The 15198-nt window shown below is 40.0% G+C and overlaps 1 protein-coding gene across 2 annotated transcripts in view; it reads left to right on the top strand.

Annotated features, from left to right (window-relative positions):
* Nucleotides 1–15198, top strand: part of PRR16 (proline rich 16) — a 153227-nt gene that overhangs the window by 23762 nt on the left and 114267 nt on the right. The window contains exon 1 of one of the 2 annotated variants that reach the window (XM_062604386.1): nucleotides 878–1769. The exons of the other annotated variant lie outside the window; for it this stretch is intronic. The gene's annotated coding sequence lies outside the window, so the exon portion shown is untranslated. Of the gene's footprint in view, nucleotides 1–877; nucleotides 1770–15198 lie in introns of those variants that run through there. 2 annotated transcript variants of the gene reach the window in all.

Genomic DNA, 15198 nt, shown 5'->3' with positions numbered 1-15198 from the left:
TAAATCTAAAAAGTGCCATTTTCCAAGACTGGGCAAACATGAAACATGGAACAGGAAACAGCCAACACCTGTCAAAATAGGTAGATGCAAGAAATCCGACTAACGTTGAGAACAACCAATAGCACTCCTTATCAGTCACTCTGCATCTTATAACTTAATGTGGAACTCCCATTAACATCTGGGTGTTGGGCTAATTGGCTAGCAGAGAGCAATAATGTGATTGACCTCAGCAGCTGTCTTTTGTTATAACTCTTAATTCATTAACAGAATGTTGCAGAATGCTGATACATGCAGAAGTTCATTCATCAGAACAAAATCCTGACTGTTTGATCATTGTCTGCATAAGAAACTCCCTTCAGTTCCAGGCTCTCAGTTCATGGATCTCAATAAATGTCAGAGCCAACCTCCTGTCTGTTATCAGATCTGCTAATGGCACTGTTCTGCCACTTCTGCAGTGTGTGTAGGGAACAGGAGTACACCAGGAATTTTGCTATATACACTTTCTTATTTAAGACTTTAAATGTTGATTTGCCATTAGAACACAAAGGATTTTGTGATGGGTGTTTGGAAAGTAGGATTCTTTTCTGCTGGAAAAGAAACACTGGAAGTGCAGAACAGTACCATAGCCCTTACTGTTTCAGAAAATGAGTTTGTCACTCATTTGAAGCAGGGTTCAAAGGCAGTTCCTCCTTAATTCAAATGAAGATATGATACAGCTTATGGTTCTAAGCAGGAATGACTTCTGATAATGGCAAAATGCTGCAGTTTGTCACATGCGGAATTCTAAGCTTATAGGTAAAATCAAAGTACGTGTTTCAGTAATTGGCAGTTACCTAAATCAAAGTCTGAAAAAGCTGACTATACTCTGCCAGCATGAGAAGGGCTGAACAGGTGGCACTAAGTCTAAGAAAAGACTAATGGTGGTGCTATAATTGCCTGGGTTTCTGCTAATAAAGAAACTCCATTTTCCTGTTTATTAGAATAAATTTCTTAGGTATCTGCTTTGTGTTTGGTTTTTTGTTTTTTTTTTTTTTTTTTTTGTTTGTTTGTTTGTTTTTGTTTATTTCTTTTTGTTTGCCTATTTGTTTGTTTCTTAATTATAATTTCAAATACTTGCAGGAGAAAATAATTAAAAAGGTAAAATTGTTTTACAGTCAGATGTCATATTTGGTGGTTCAAACTCTGGGTTTCTCTGGTTTTGATGATAAGCAGAAGTTTTGTGAAGAGATATTTACTTGTGTACTTTGCTTTAAGAGACACTTAATTAGATTTAGTTTTCCTAATTTTATTTCATTAGGAGCTGAATAAGTTTGTCTCTAGTGACCGTTTAGCTGCCTGGATGATTTAGATTGTATTCTTACTCTTCTTTTGACTCTTGCCTGAGACACAAGAACTGTAGTGGCTTTAGAGGTTCCTGATTTTTTTTCTAATGCCAGTTCAGTTTTAAAGAAGCACTAAAACTACTTGAGTCCATGCTGTATGTAATATTTTCCCTTTGAAAACAGTAATTTTTTCTATAAACTTTAAAATGCTAAGAATGCCATTAATTTTTTTTTTTTTTTTCCCCTGTGGGATTTCTTTCAGATGTAATTGTTATGACAGCAGCAAACCTACTTGGTAGCAAAAGAAATGAGCTTTGGTGGTTTGACCTTGTGTACCTGCCAGACCCCCTGTCAGAGCTGTTCTATCACTCTGCCTCCTCAACAGCATAATTATGATGAAAGAGCTTGTGGGCCAAATGAGGACAGGCAGATCACTCAGAAGTTAAGGTAATGGGCGAAACAGTCTTGACTTGGGGAAATTAATTTATTTCTAATTAAAAATAGAGTAGCATGATGATAAACAACTGCAAAAGGTAGACCACCTTCCCCTCACCTCTCCTTCTTCCCAAGCTCAATTTAACTCCTGACTGTTCCACCTGCTCCCCAAACGTGATGCAAGGGGATGGGGAGCTAGGGAGTTGCAGACGATTCCTAATGCTTCATCTCTGCTATTCCTTACTCTTCATGTTATTCCCCTGCACTGGTATAGGGTCTCTCCCATGGGCTGCAATTCTTCAACAGCATGGGTCCCCATGAATGAAAGGTCTGGTCAGGAAACCTGCTCCTGCATGGGCTCCTCTCCATAGGCTGCAGCTCTTTCCAGGACCCTGCTCTGGTGTGTGGCCCTCCATGGGCTGCAGAGGGATATCTTCTCCACCATAGACCTCCATGGTCTGCATCACAGGCTTCAGGGGAACCTCTGCTCCAGAGCCTGGAGCACCTTCTCCCATCCTTCGTTGACCTTGGTGTCTGCAGGGCTGCTGCTCTCACAGATTTCTCACTCTTGGCTCCCACAGCTGCTGCACAGGGGTTTTACCCTTTCTTCTCACAGAGGCCCTACCACCTTGGCTGTGGGGCTCAGCTGTGCCCTGTGGTGGATTGCATGTTCATCTGTTTGCATGATTACAATGTATTTTGGGCTTAATTCAAAGCAGTATGGAGGCTGTAAGATTTTTGCTTTGCTTTTGTTTTCCAATGGAAAGCCTGCTAGCTGAGTAGCTGAATAGTGCAAGTTTGATCAGCCTACGGGGCTGATACCTGGCAGGCTCTTTTTTCATGTGATTCAAGACTTTTTCCTTCCCTCTTCAATTGTATTAGTGTTATAACAAACTGGATCATTCTTCTGTAGTTTTTTTTTCTTGAAAATCGATATAATGATGAACAGTTTGTTGATTAAAGTGCATTAGACATCATAAGTGTTGTCGCTGCTTTCAAGTCCAGCAGGGCATTTGGGTTGAGGTTGCCATAGGTGAGAGGCACATTTGAATGAATGCTTTGTTGCAGCTTCAGAGGGACATTTCAGATTTCCTTCCAGAAGCAATTTGTGGTTCTGACACTCAGTAAGAGCACTGAATTGTCAGGACATCATGATGGCATTTACCCTGGGAGCTAAGAGACTTTGTTAGGGTATGAAGCTTAATCTGACTTCCCTGAAATGTAATCCAGTATCCAGAGATGGAAGATTGTGTTTATTAGTACAAAACTGCTATTTTAACACATCTGTTAGTAACAAGCTGTTAAAGTGAATCTCCTGAACAATATCCTATTTGAAGTCTTTAAAAGAGCTGACAAGTTACAGTAAAGGAAAGGGAATCAGTATTAAATTATTCTTGTTGCACTTGTTTCCAAGAATGTGATTTTTAAATTATTTTTGTGACCCAAAGTGAATTTGGTTGATAATTGACTGAGTCTAAAGACCTCTAGCATCAGCATTGTAAAGGGACATGTATCTGGGTTAGCAGAGGTGGGGAGAACCTATGGCAAAGTCAGAAATGTATAATGCTGAAATTTTAGACATAGATAAGAAACAGCAATTACATAACTTTTATGTGTGACTCCTGAAGTCCCTTCACGTGAGATATAGACACAAAATATTTTTATCTTGAACAAATGCATGTTTTTCTATTCATTGAATGTGTTTATCTTGTGAGCTGGTAGATGCTACAGGATGTCCTTGGAGGAAGCACAGATCTGAAGTGTAGAAGGATTGCTAGGCGGGATGAGGAGAATAAAGTGAAATGGACTTGGCTTTTTTAAGTTCTGTATGTGAAATATTTTACTTCAGGGGGAAAAAGCAAAACTGAAAACAGCAGCTCAGAGAGTCTGTACACAGCTTTCTAATTTTGCTTCAGGGACAACCACAGCCTGCTGCCAGGCTTCCTAGGTTTTGTGCAAGTATTTACATTGCTGCTTAGAATAAAATACCTCAGGCTGGAAAAAGGAATAGACTCAGTCAGTAACTGGTGAGGGGAAAGAAATCCAGAGGTTACTTCCACAAGTACTTTGTAATTCAGAAGGATTCATATTATTCTTATTTATTGGGACCATATTGTACCAGGTACTGTAGTGGTTTATAGTGTAAGGATAAGACAAAAATCAATGGGTGAGAATTAACTGAAAGCACAGGAAAACAGATTAATCAATATGATTAGTTCAGCTATGGCTTTACACATATTCTATAGGAGGAGATATGGGGAAGAGATTAGTTTTATACAGAAATACCCACCCTACCTGTGTGGGGATACTATTGGAGAAGTCTTATTTTAAAATTTAAAACTGGGGGTTAATCACAGATACTGTGCTATTACTGTTTCTGATGCAATGCTGTAGGGAATGGGAAAGGTAAAACAAAATACATGATGCTTGGAAAGGTGCTCCAGTAGAAAGGAACCTCTTTCAAAAAGGCTTGTTAGGTTAGTCATTCTTGTAACAACATTCTGGATAGTTCTGGATGAGGCAAGTTTTTTTTTGTCTTAAGGCCTGGAAAAAGGATGTTGCAATAATCTGTACCATTACTGGTGGCTATCCTCTACCTCAGCAGTCAGTGATGTTTTTCATAAGACTTCTACCATTAGAGCGTAACAGTGTTTTCCAGCCTGCAGTGATTATGAAAACTGTTCAGGTGTATGAGTAAGAGGATTGGGCACAATACATGGATGTCACAGATCATGGAATAACTGCCTTCTTCTACAGCTGCCCTTTCTCCATCAGTAATTGCTCTGTCTTGAGGAATGGAAGCCTGTATTTGTCAGTGGCAACAGAACTTGTCTCCGAGAACAAGTGATTACAACACAGCAAGAACTGGATGCTGGAAGTGGTATTGATGACTCACCTGCGCCCTGTTAATTACAACGTGCTAGTGTGAAACCAGAAATCTTAGTTGACACATGACATCACTGCCTCTTTCTCTTTCCCCACTATTTACCCATCCCAAGACTACAAACCTCAGAAAGTTGTTGTAAATACTTTCTCCTACCTCAAAGCCACCCCGGCTCTGTTTTTTGCAAAGCAATGCCATCCCGAAACATGGCAGCTCACTTTCAGTATTGCTTTGATTTACAAGCCCCCACTGCAGTACCATGTTTTTGTGTTTGTCTGGTTTTCTTAAAATCTCCAAACCCAGTGGCAAATGCTGGAATTCCTGGCAACCCCTTTCATGGTGGTGAATGCCCAGTATTTCAATATTTCAAGCTGTTATAATTGCAGTAGTGCATTTGCTGCAGAGGCCTAAAGGGTATAAGAACCTGTGAGTAAATATATTCAAATGCATCGCTGAGAAAGGATTTTTTTTTTTTTAAGTTATTATTGTGAATTTGGGGGGCCTGACTTCTAGATTGGTTTGGAGTGGTTTTCAGCTCTTTATTGAAAGGTAAAGATATCCAATATGTTAGGGCAACTAGCACATTTTTGCATTGATCTTATCAGTTCCTCTTCTACAGTCCAGGTTTTATGGTCACTGATTTTGGAAGCACCCCTGCCTTGCCAATAAACAATTCCAACAGGCTGTGAAGAGGTGGTTTTTTTTTGTTGTTTTTTTTTTTTTTTTTTTTTTTTTTTTTTTTTTTAGGAAACGTAACTGGACAGCTTCTGTCAGGATCTTTTCAAAGTTTCAAAGCAGTGCCATTAGGATGAAGTTACCAGACTGGACCCGATCAGGTGAGGCAAGAGGAGAACATGCAGCTGTGATCGTATCATGCATCATGGGAATGAGTATTGCATCACTTAAAGTTTCTGGAAGTGCAAGACCTCTTAATTCTCCTTCTTTCTTCATTCCCAGGTGTGTGTTAGGTTATATGCAGTATCCATTCCAGGAAGACTGTATTTTACTGATCCTAATTTTATAAAACTCATTGCTGTCTTGCCTGTATGAAGGCTGTTATTGTTTGATTATAGTTCTCCATGTTTAAAAGTATCCTATACGTTAATTGCATGCTTCATTATTTTGTTATTTCGAGGAGGCCTTCACTAGCAAAGCTGTGAAAGCTGTGTTTTGTGGCTGCACTGCTGCATTACTTTTAGTCAGCTAGTGGGAGAGATATTTTAAAGTATACGATGTACAGAACTGTATGTCTTCTGGGTTCACTTCTTTGTGTACACAGATCTGTTGCTGAAATGTATTGCTTTGCCTTTTGCTATTGGTTTTGAGGCATCTGCTCTTTATCCGAAGACTTTAAAAAAAAAAAAGCTGACTGAAATTTCCTTCATGAACAAGCATCAGAAATTATGCTCTGCTCCAGTGAATAACCAGAATTAATGTAGGGATTAAATTGGCCATTAATGCTGTAACTTTTTTTTCTTCACTAGACCAGGCAGGCCTGATTTTAGTCCTATGAAATGTCTTTAACATTCCTTACTGCTCTGAGTATGGCTTTGAGGGGAAAAGTGTTTTTCAGCATTTCAGTGTATTTGCTGCATGACTGACGCAGCCTGATATGACTTATCACAACATGACTTGTCGTCAGAAAACAGCTGAGAAAAGAAAAGCAACTTCCTGGAAGCTAATGCCAAGAAAATCAGTGTTAAGGGCAGAGCAAGAAAAATGTATGCTTTTAAGAATGGTTTCTCTCTCTCCTCTTATTCCCTTTCCACTTAAAGAAAAAAAAAAAAAAAGGTAGTTAATAGAAATGTGGCAAATACTAAATTTTTAAATAAAGTCCTGTATTTGGAGGTTGTTTTCTAGTGATTAGGTGAAGGGGGAAAAAAAAAATCTATTCTAATGGCTGTTCTTCTCCAACTAATAAACTGCAGAACAGCAGGAGCCTTAAAGACATGGCTTAGCAAGAGATCCTACGTTAGAATTCTTTTTCAGTTCAATTTACTTCCTGTGCTGCAATTTAAATGTGCTATTTGCTAGTTAGGGGAATTAAAAGAAATTGGCTTAATATTATTTTATAATCCTTTCTCAAATAATTGAAAGTGAGTTAATATGCTAACAGGCATGTGACTCATTGAAAAAATTAAGTCACCTCTTTCAGTGCATGTGATTCTTGTTCTGTAAGCGTACCTTTTGTTAGTGAAAGCTGCCAGCTACCTACCAATTTTTAGGGAGTTCCAGTGTATTATTGTCTAATAGTTGCCTTGAAGCTTTAAAAGAGAATCAGAGTTATTAAAGATAAATCTCAGACGTATACTGCAGATGAGTTCTTTGACTTAAATACTTCAAGTGCTGAAAGTCAGCTGTAGAAATCTTATTGAATGATATAAATAAAACAGGATGCACTTGGGCCAATGTTTAGCCAATCTTCTGTAAATGACATGCAAAAGGTACTTAATTGAGGTATAAGGTACTATTGTTATCAATATTCTAGCCAATTTTGGTTTAAAGTATAAATTTTATTAAACTGAGTAAGCGATAGCAGATAAAAGAGCGCTGGGTGCGCCGGGGAGCCCTCCGCTCCGCCCAAGACGCGCACACGCGGTCCCTGGGAGGCGGTCCTTTATCTTCTCCGGTTCAAGGCCCCGGCCAATCCTGTCGCCCCTCCTCACTCGGATGTTGACATGGCTCTTCCCCATTGGTTCCCTTTGTTGCAGGGGTCTCATTACTGAGAAGTTTCGGGAAGTTTCGAGAAGCTGCCAGAGGCTTCGAGAAGCGTCCACTGCCAGCCTCCTCACCGTCGCAGCCCCCTCCCCTCAAGCGTTGCAACAAGACACCACTTCGAGCCACCCAGCCCCCTTTTCTCTCTCACAATCCCGCGCAACAATACAACTGACCTCCCCCCATTACCTACAGAGTACAACAGTTACAGAGTCAAAAGGAGTATTGTTTCACATAACGACAGCCACAGAGAGCCTCCCTTCCCCCAAACTTCTTGATGAACAAACCCCACACATTACACTATTGTCAGTAACTTTTGAATTGGGAAGAAACTAATTACATACTGTTTTTCAGCTGTTTTTTTTTGGCTATGTTACGGCTTGTTTGGTAGTTGGCAGCTCAGGAAGTTCAGGCAATTACTGTTCACCCTTATGAACATGCTCCTTTCTGAGCTCTCTATGACTTCTCAACATGGTTATAGCTAGCTTAATTTCCTTCTGTGTAATAAGCATCAGAAACATGTGACACCTGAAGAAAAATACTTTTAAGAACCCTATTAAAAAAAAAAACATAAACCTATAAAAATGTGTCATCTAGAAATGTTTATTTTTTAGGGTTTTTTGAAATGCGGTTGCTCTTTTTCAAGATTTTATTTTGGCTATGTACAGAACATATATGTGAAAAATGGATATTTTTCCCCCAAAGGTTTCATCTAGCTTGAGGCAGGAATAGAAAAAGATGGGGGAAATGGAGGAACATGACTAAAATGCAGACACAGCTTTGAAAACAACTTTAGTGTTTTTTCTGATCCAAGTGTTTTTGCAGAGGTAAGCCTCCCTTTCCTTGTCTGAAATTAATGCATGTTATCACATGGCTGGCATCTCATGGTTTCTCAGTTACCCTTCCTCCCATCTTCTGTGTAAGGAGAGAAGAAACATTTGTTCAGGAAGTATTTTTCGGCTTACTGATGTGGCTTGACAACTTTAATATTGTAATAAGTAGTGTTTGAAAGCTCAGTTTAGGTACCGTCTGCAAGTATGTAATTTATTTTCAGATAACGTAGATAAATACCCATAAAAGCTACCTATCTTACTCATTTAAACTACCATTTTAGGCTTATCACCTCCTTATTTCTATCCTTGTTTTTTTTTCACATCTGCATATCAATTGGACAATTTGAGAAAGGCAAAATCTCTTAGGAGTGCTTAAGCAATTTCCTGAATGCAACATTTTTTTTTTTTTTTTATTTTTGCCAACGTGAATGACAGTGCTGAGTAACATCATTTTTTTCTTTATGGGATTAGTGAAACCACCTCTGGTATGTTGTGGTGGTTGAATGCCATCTGTTGCAAGTTCCTGTAACAAGATAATGGGAACCTCTTGGTGATCACTGAGTTCCCTTTTTCTCCTGTTCAAATATAGTTATTTTTTTCTGTGCTAAATTTCATGTAAATACTTTAAAAAGTAAAATTCTGAAAAATGTTCTACTTCCTCATCATTCAAAAAAAAAAGCTATAGTTGAAAGCATTTGTCTTGAGGCAGAGATCCTTATGCAAGTGTCTTTAGCCCTCCAGGAACAAGATTTACAAACTAATAATGTACAGGGTGAGCAGAAACATAGAATCATAGAATCAACTAGGTTGGAAAAGATCTTTAAGATCATCAAGTCCAACCATTACCGCAGGATTGCCAAGACCACCACTAAACCATGTCACTAAGCAGCTCATCTACACAGTTTTTGAACGCTCACCAGGGATTATGACTCCACCAATGTCCTGGGCAGCCTATTCCAATGTCTGATCCCTCTCTCTGTGAAGAAATTTCTCACAGAATGGTTTTGGTTGGAAAGGACCTTCAAGATCATCTGGTTCCAACCCACCTGCCATGGGCATCTTCCACTAGACCAGGTTGATGAAAGCCCCATCCACTCTGGCCTTGAACACTTCCAGGGGTGGGGCAGCCACAACTTTTCTGGGTAACCTGTTCAAGTGCCTCACCACACTCATCAAAAAGAACATCTTAATATCTAAATCTACCCTCTTTCAGAGTAAAAGCATTCCCGCCTTGTCCTATCACTACATGCCCTTGTAAGAAGTCCCTCTCTACGTTTCTTGTAGCCTCCTTTAGGTATTGGAAGACTGTTACGAGGTCTCTGCAGAGCCTTCTGGTTGTAGCCTCCAGGCTTAACAAGCCCAACACTCAGCCTGTCTTCATAGGAGAAATACTTCAGCTCTCTGATAATTTTTGTGGCCCTCCTCTGGACCTGCGCCGGCAGGTCCATGTGTTTTTTGTGCTGAGGACCCCAGAACTGAATGCAGTACTGCAGGTGGGGTCTCACAAGAGTGGAGTAGAGGGGGAGAATTGCCTCCCTCAACCTGATGGCCCCACTCCTTGATGCAGCCCAGGATATCATATATGTTTGTGTGAGCAGGATCGTAGAGAAAAGTGCTTACATACACATTTCCTTTCAGAAATATAACTAGAGGCAGGTTAGTCGATAGAAGCTGAAGAACATATGTCTGTGCTATCCATGTGTGCCTTACTATTTAATCTCTTTGCAGAGTACTGCAGATATTCAGTGCTTGATTTAGAAGGTTAAAAAGATGAAAAAGATAGCCATAATTAAAAGGATTTATTTTCTGAACAGTTTTTTTCTTTCTTCATTTCCTTTCCTGGACCTTGTGTTAGGGATGCTGAATACCTTCAGCTTCCTATGAAGTAAAAAGGAGCACCTCCCAGATACTCAGGATTTATTTTTATTTTTTTTTAGTTTTGTCATATACGATGATGGTAGTTTCTGAGATAGTTGTGTTGGAGAAGAAATTATTTATTCTTAGGTTAATAAGCATTTTAGGGCTAGTGTCCTGGCCTATTTGACCAAAGGTATGGAGAAAGAAAAGGTATTTTAATGCCTGAATGCCTGGAGACTGGTTTTGATCTTGGGTGTTTTTTTTTAAGTTTTGGGAGATTTGAGGTGTCTTTCAGTGAGTTGCCATGACGTTGTCATTCTCATGGTATTTTAGCAAAGCCTATTTGTTCTTCAAAAATACAACCCCAAACACCACAAAATAAACCTGCTCATTTTACTTCAGAGAATGACCTTTACTTTAATGCAGATTTTAAAAGGTATAAAATTAGAGAACCTACATAGAAATATAGAATGGTTTGGGCTGGAAGGGACCTTCAAGATCATTTAGTTCCAAGCCCTGTGCTATGGGCAGGGACACTTTCCACTAGACCAGGTTATTCAAAGCCCCGTCCAGACTGGCCTTGAACACTTCCAGGGATGGGGCAGCCGCAGCTTCTCTGGGCAACCTGTTCCAGTGTCTCACCACACTCACCAAAAAGAACATCTTGGTATCTAAATCTACCCTCTTCCAGTGTAAAGCCATTCCCCCTTGTCCTGTCACCATCTGCCCTTGTAAAAAGTCCCTCTCCAGGTTTCTTGTAGGCCTCCTTTAGGTACTTGAAACTGCTCTATGGTCTCCCTGAAGCCTTGTCTTCTCCAGGCTGAGCAAGCCCATCTCTTTCAGCCTCTCTTCATAGGAGAGGTGCTCCAGCCCTCTCATCATCTTCACAGCCCTGCTGTGGATTCGCTTCAATAGGTCTACATCCTTCTTGTGTTGGGGGCCCCAGAACTGAACATAGAACTGTAGGTGGGGTCTCAGGAGAGCAGAGTAGAGGGGCAGAATCACCTCCTTTGACCTGCTGGTCATGCTCCTTTTGATGCAGCCCAGCACATGATTGGTTTCTGGGCTGCAGGCACACACTGAAGCCGGCTCATGTTGAGCTTTTCATCAGCCAACACCCTTAAGTCCTTCTCCTCAGAGCTGTTCTCAGTCCCGTCTCCTTCCAGCCTGTAGTTGTGCTTGGAATAGCCCCAGCCCATGTGCAGGAGCTTGAACTTGGCCTTGCTGAACTTTATAAGGTTGGCATTTGCCAAGCTCTTAAGCGTATCAAGGTCCATGTGGAAGGCATCCCTTCCCTCCAGCATAGTGATTGCACCTCACATCTTGGTGTCATCAGCAAACTTGCTGATCAGTCCCACTGTCCATGTAGCTGACAAAGATGTTGAACAGGATCAGTCCCAATACCCACCCCTTAGGGACACCACTGGTCTTCACAGTTAAAGTAACCTTTAACTACCTCTGTTTGACCATGAGAAACAAAGGGACTAATGTATCTTAAACTTTTAATTTGCAGGACTTCACCTGTTCACTGGACATAACCTGTCAAATCCAAAATTGACAGATATTTAGATTTCAAAAGAGTTCTGGAGTGTGTATAGTCTGCAAGTACAACAGGCTCAATTTTGGGAAAATTAATTTAATTTGTTGCCAGTAATAAAGTGTGATAGTGAGCAACAAAAACAATGCTAAAACCAGCTTCCACCTGCCCCTTCTTCCCAGGCTCATCGTCAAGCCTGACTCTTCTACCTTCAGCCTGTGAGAGGTGCAGGAGTATGGGGAATAGGCACTGTGGTCAGTTCCTAACACTCTGCTGCTGCTTCTTCCTCACACCCTTCCCTTGCTCCAGTGTGGTGTCCCTGCCATGGGATACAGTTCTTCATAAACATTTCAATGTTGGGTCTTGGGTGATGCGGTTTAGTGTCCATGGCAGGCAGGTTGGAACTTGATCATCTTCAGGTCCTTTCCAACCCTAGCTATTCTATGATTCAGGAACAGACAGAACAGACATTCCTGGAAGAAAAACTGCTTCTGCATAGGCTCTCCATAGGGTCACAGATTCCTTCAGGGGACATCCAGCTGCTCTGGTGTGATATCATTCAAGGATAGCAGGATGGATATCTGCTTTGGTGTGGTTCTCCATGGGCTGCAGAGGGAAAACTTGCTTCATCATAGTCATCTTCTTGAGCTGTAGTAGAATCTCTGTGTCACCTGGAGCATCTTCTCCCTTCCTTCATCATCAAACTTGGTGTCTGCAGGGCTGCTTCTCTCACATTTTCTTACCCTTCCCTCCCAGTTGCTGTTGTGCTGGTATGTTTTTTACCCCTTTTTAAGTATGTTATCACAGAGGCACTACCAGCTTTGCTGACAGACTCAGCTGCGGCCAACAGTGGGTGTGTCTTGAAACAGGCTGGAACTGGCTGTGTCCAGGGGGGAACAACTTCTGATGTCTTCTCACAGAAGCTGCCCTTGCAGCCAGGTTTTGTTACCAAAACCTTAACATGTAAACCTGATACACTGACAAAATGCCTCACAAAAGTAACAAAGCTTACTCTTGGGTAGCAAGCCAGTTGTTGCGAGCATACTTCAGGCTGTGACTCAGTGAGAAAATGGACAATTTCAGTTCATGGTATGGGACCAAAGTTATACTTTAGAAAAAAACATTATACATGCCAGTTAGTTTCTAAAAGTTTCCTTTGTCATTCCTTGTGTCTTATTTTAAAAGTTTATTCTAAAAGGCCCACATTAAACAACCTACTCCCTCACCTCCCAGTTTCAGTTTTCTGTTTCACAAGTGAAATAAATGGAGTGAAATTTGGTTGATTTTAGTCATTTGACAAGGAGGACACTAAGGCTGTCAAAACTGGGAACTTACTAAATCATTATTTGTAACAGTTTCAATACTGGGTAATTAACATTTTGATGGAGAAAAACTCTCTTACTGTCAGTATACATGTTAATGCAAATTTAAAACCATGCCAATACATGTGAATTCTAATACAGAATAGGCTTTGTGAGAAGCCAATACATTGTCCTTTCACGACTTGTTCATGGAATGGATCTCCTGTACACTAGTGCATTGTTGTCTGGGTATGCGCAAGAAAAGTCTGTGCACTCTTGTTAAGTTAAATGGTTGTTTGGTCTGTCAGCATAACCAATGATATTTTTTGTGGCCAACCCCTTTTTCTTTTGTACAGAAATGCTAACATGAATAGTTTTGAGCCATTTTCAGATTTCAATTGGATCTAGCAACAACAAGCTAGCTTGATATATAGCAAACCTGCAGTTGTCTTAAACAGTAAAAAGCGCAGGTGTAGGTGGGAAAGGTTATGCTGAATTTTTAAGGGGAGAAGGTAAAATATCCCGGGAGAAAAGAGGAAACTACTTTGCTGTTTTGTAGCACTGCACATTCTAGAGGATCCCATAAAGTTTCATGGAAAGCTTGTTCATGGGAAACCCCGGGACATGTCTGTGCTGACAGTGTCATTCATTCTGCACCACCCATTTTAAGCAATGCAATATTTCCCCTTCAATTTTTCTCTATTTCAGAATTGGAATGCAGGAGGAAGAAGGTTAGTGTTCAAAATGCAGTTTATTAAAAGATATGTTTAGTAAGTGACAGGACTTTCTTTGGATTCTTTTGTAACCTACACATGCTTATTAGAAGATAACCATAAGTAGAATTCACTGTTGAAGCTTCCTAACCTCAAGCTTTCCTTTGCTTCTTCAGCCAGCATTTTTCTCTCCTGGCTCTAAAATGGGTATAGACTTCATAACAGAGATTTAATTTTATTTATTTATCTATCTACCTATCCATTTAGTTATTTATTTTTAATGGGAGTTAAGATCTGTAAATAAGTAAAAAGCTGTTTCTGTCTTCTGGACAAATAATGTAGTTTCAGTTTAGTGGTTTGGTAATATAAATAGGCAAACCAAAATGCCATTTGCGACGTATTTTAAAATTTTTCTGTTCAGGGTTTGTTTGACACCCATAATATAAGTCCAACTTTGCAGGTAAATTCCAGTACTTACTACCCTTCTTACTCAGCAAATATATTCGTGAATTAATTTCATACTGTTTTTTTGTTGTTGTTGTTGTTGTTTTTATGTTCTATGTCTTTTTTGGCATGCTACATTCTTTAGAAAAATCTGTAAATAAAAATATTTTGTTGGAGTATTTGTGTGAAATATGAAGTATCGAGCATTTTTAGTGAAGTATTCAGTCCCATTTGTTTTTTATAAAGCAAGACAGTGGGAAGCTTGGCAAAGAAGCATAACTTAATTTGCTTGAAGTGAAAAGGCCCACTCTGTTGCAAACCTAAAAGTAGATTACAAATAATATATTGAAAGCTCACAAAATAAAATTTCCCCATGATGAGTGTCATTTTGCTAATATGAACCTTAATTTTAAATCCTTTTTGCATGGGCTTTTTTGTTTAGGTTGAAGGTGGGATTGAATACCTCAGACCTTGGAATCCTGTTCTCTGTTGGAGTTTTCTATCTTTATATCTCAGAATAAAAGCGAGGGAAGTGACCGAAAAACTTAAACATTCCAATATGTGCAAATCGCTGGATTCTTGACACAGCTTCCACAGCCTTAACCCATGAGTATCTTCAAAGCCAGCAGTGAATGAAAGAGCTTACAGAGAGAGAGCAGAGCTTCCTGCCTAAACCAAGCTTTTCTGCAATAAGTCTGCGTCATGTCAAACCTCACGGAAAACTTTTAGTGATACTTGTATTTTATTTTCACCTTGCCTTTATTTCAGGTTGTCTCATGAGGGACAGAAAGCTGAGTCAGAAAGCTGAGCCTCTTATGACATGTTAACTGTGATTCAAGTGCCACAGGAACAAGGTCAAACCAAGTCCAGGCCAAAGCAGGTAGTTATGTGATACTGCATCACTTAGTGTGTATTGTTGGCTTGCTTTGGAGCCTTCTGGGAGTTTTCCAAAGCAGCTCTTCGGAATAGATCTTTTGGACACTGCTGATTTAAGCAGTTTTGCAGTCTTTGGCACAATATAACCACGTCTTACATTCTCTGTACTGCACTAAAGCGTAGTTTGCTTAGACTGAAAGCACTCAGGCCACTGAGTTAGGTAGGAGTTCAGAAAATGATGTATCTCATGGGAGTGCAGCCCAATTCAGGCATGGCTGTAT

This window comes from Pezoporus occidentalis, unplaced genomic scaffold (assembly GCF_034315485.1).
Source record: "Pezoporus occidentalis ecotype Australia unplaced genomic scaffold, CSIRO_AGI_Poc_V1 ctg86, whole genome shotgun sequence".
Classification (NCBI taxonomy): domain Eukaryota; kingdom Metazoa; phylum Chordata; class Aves; order Psittaciformes; family Psittacidae; genus Pezoporus; species Pezoporus occidentalis.
Note: the sequence above shows the minus strand (reverse complement) of the source record. Positions and strands in the feature narration are given on the sequence as shown.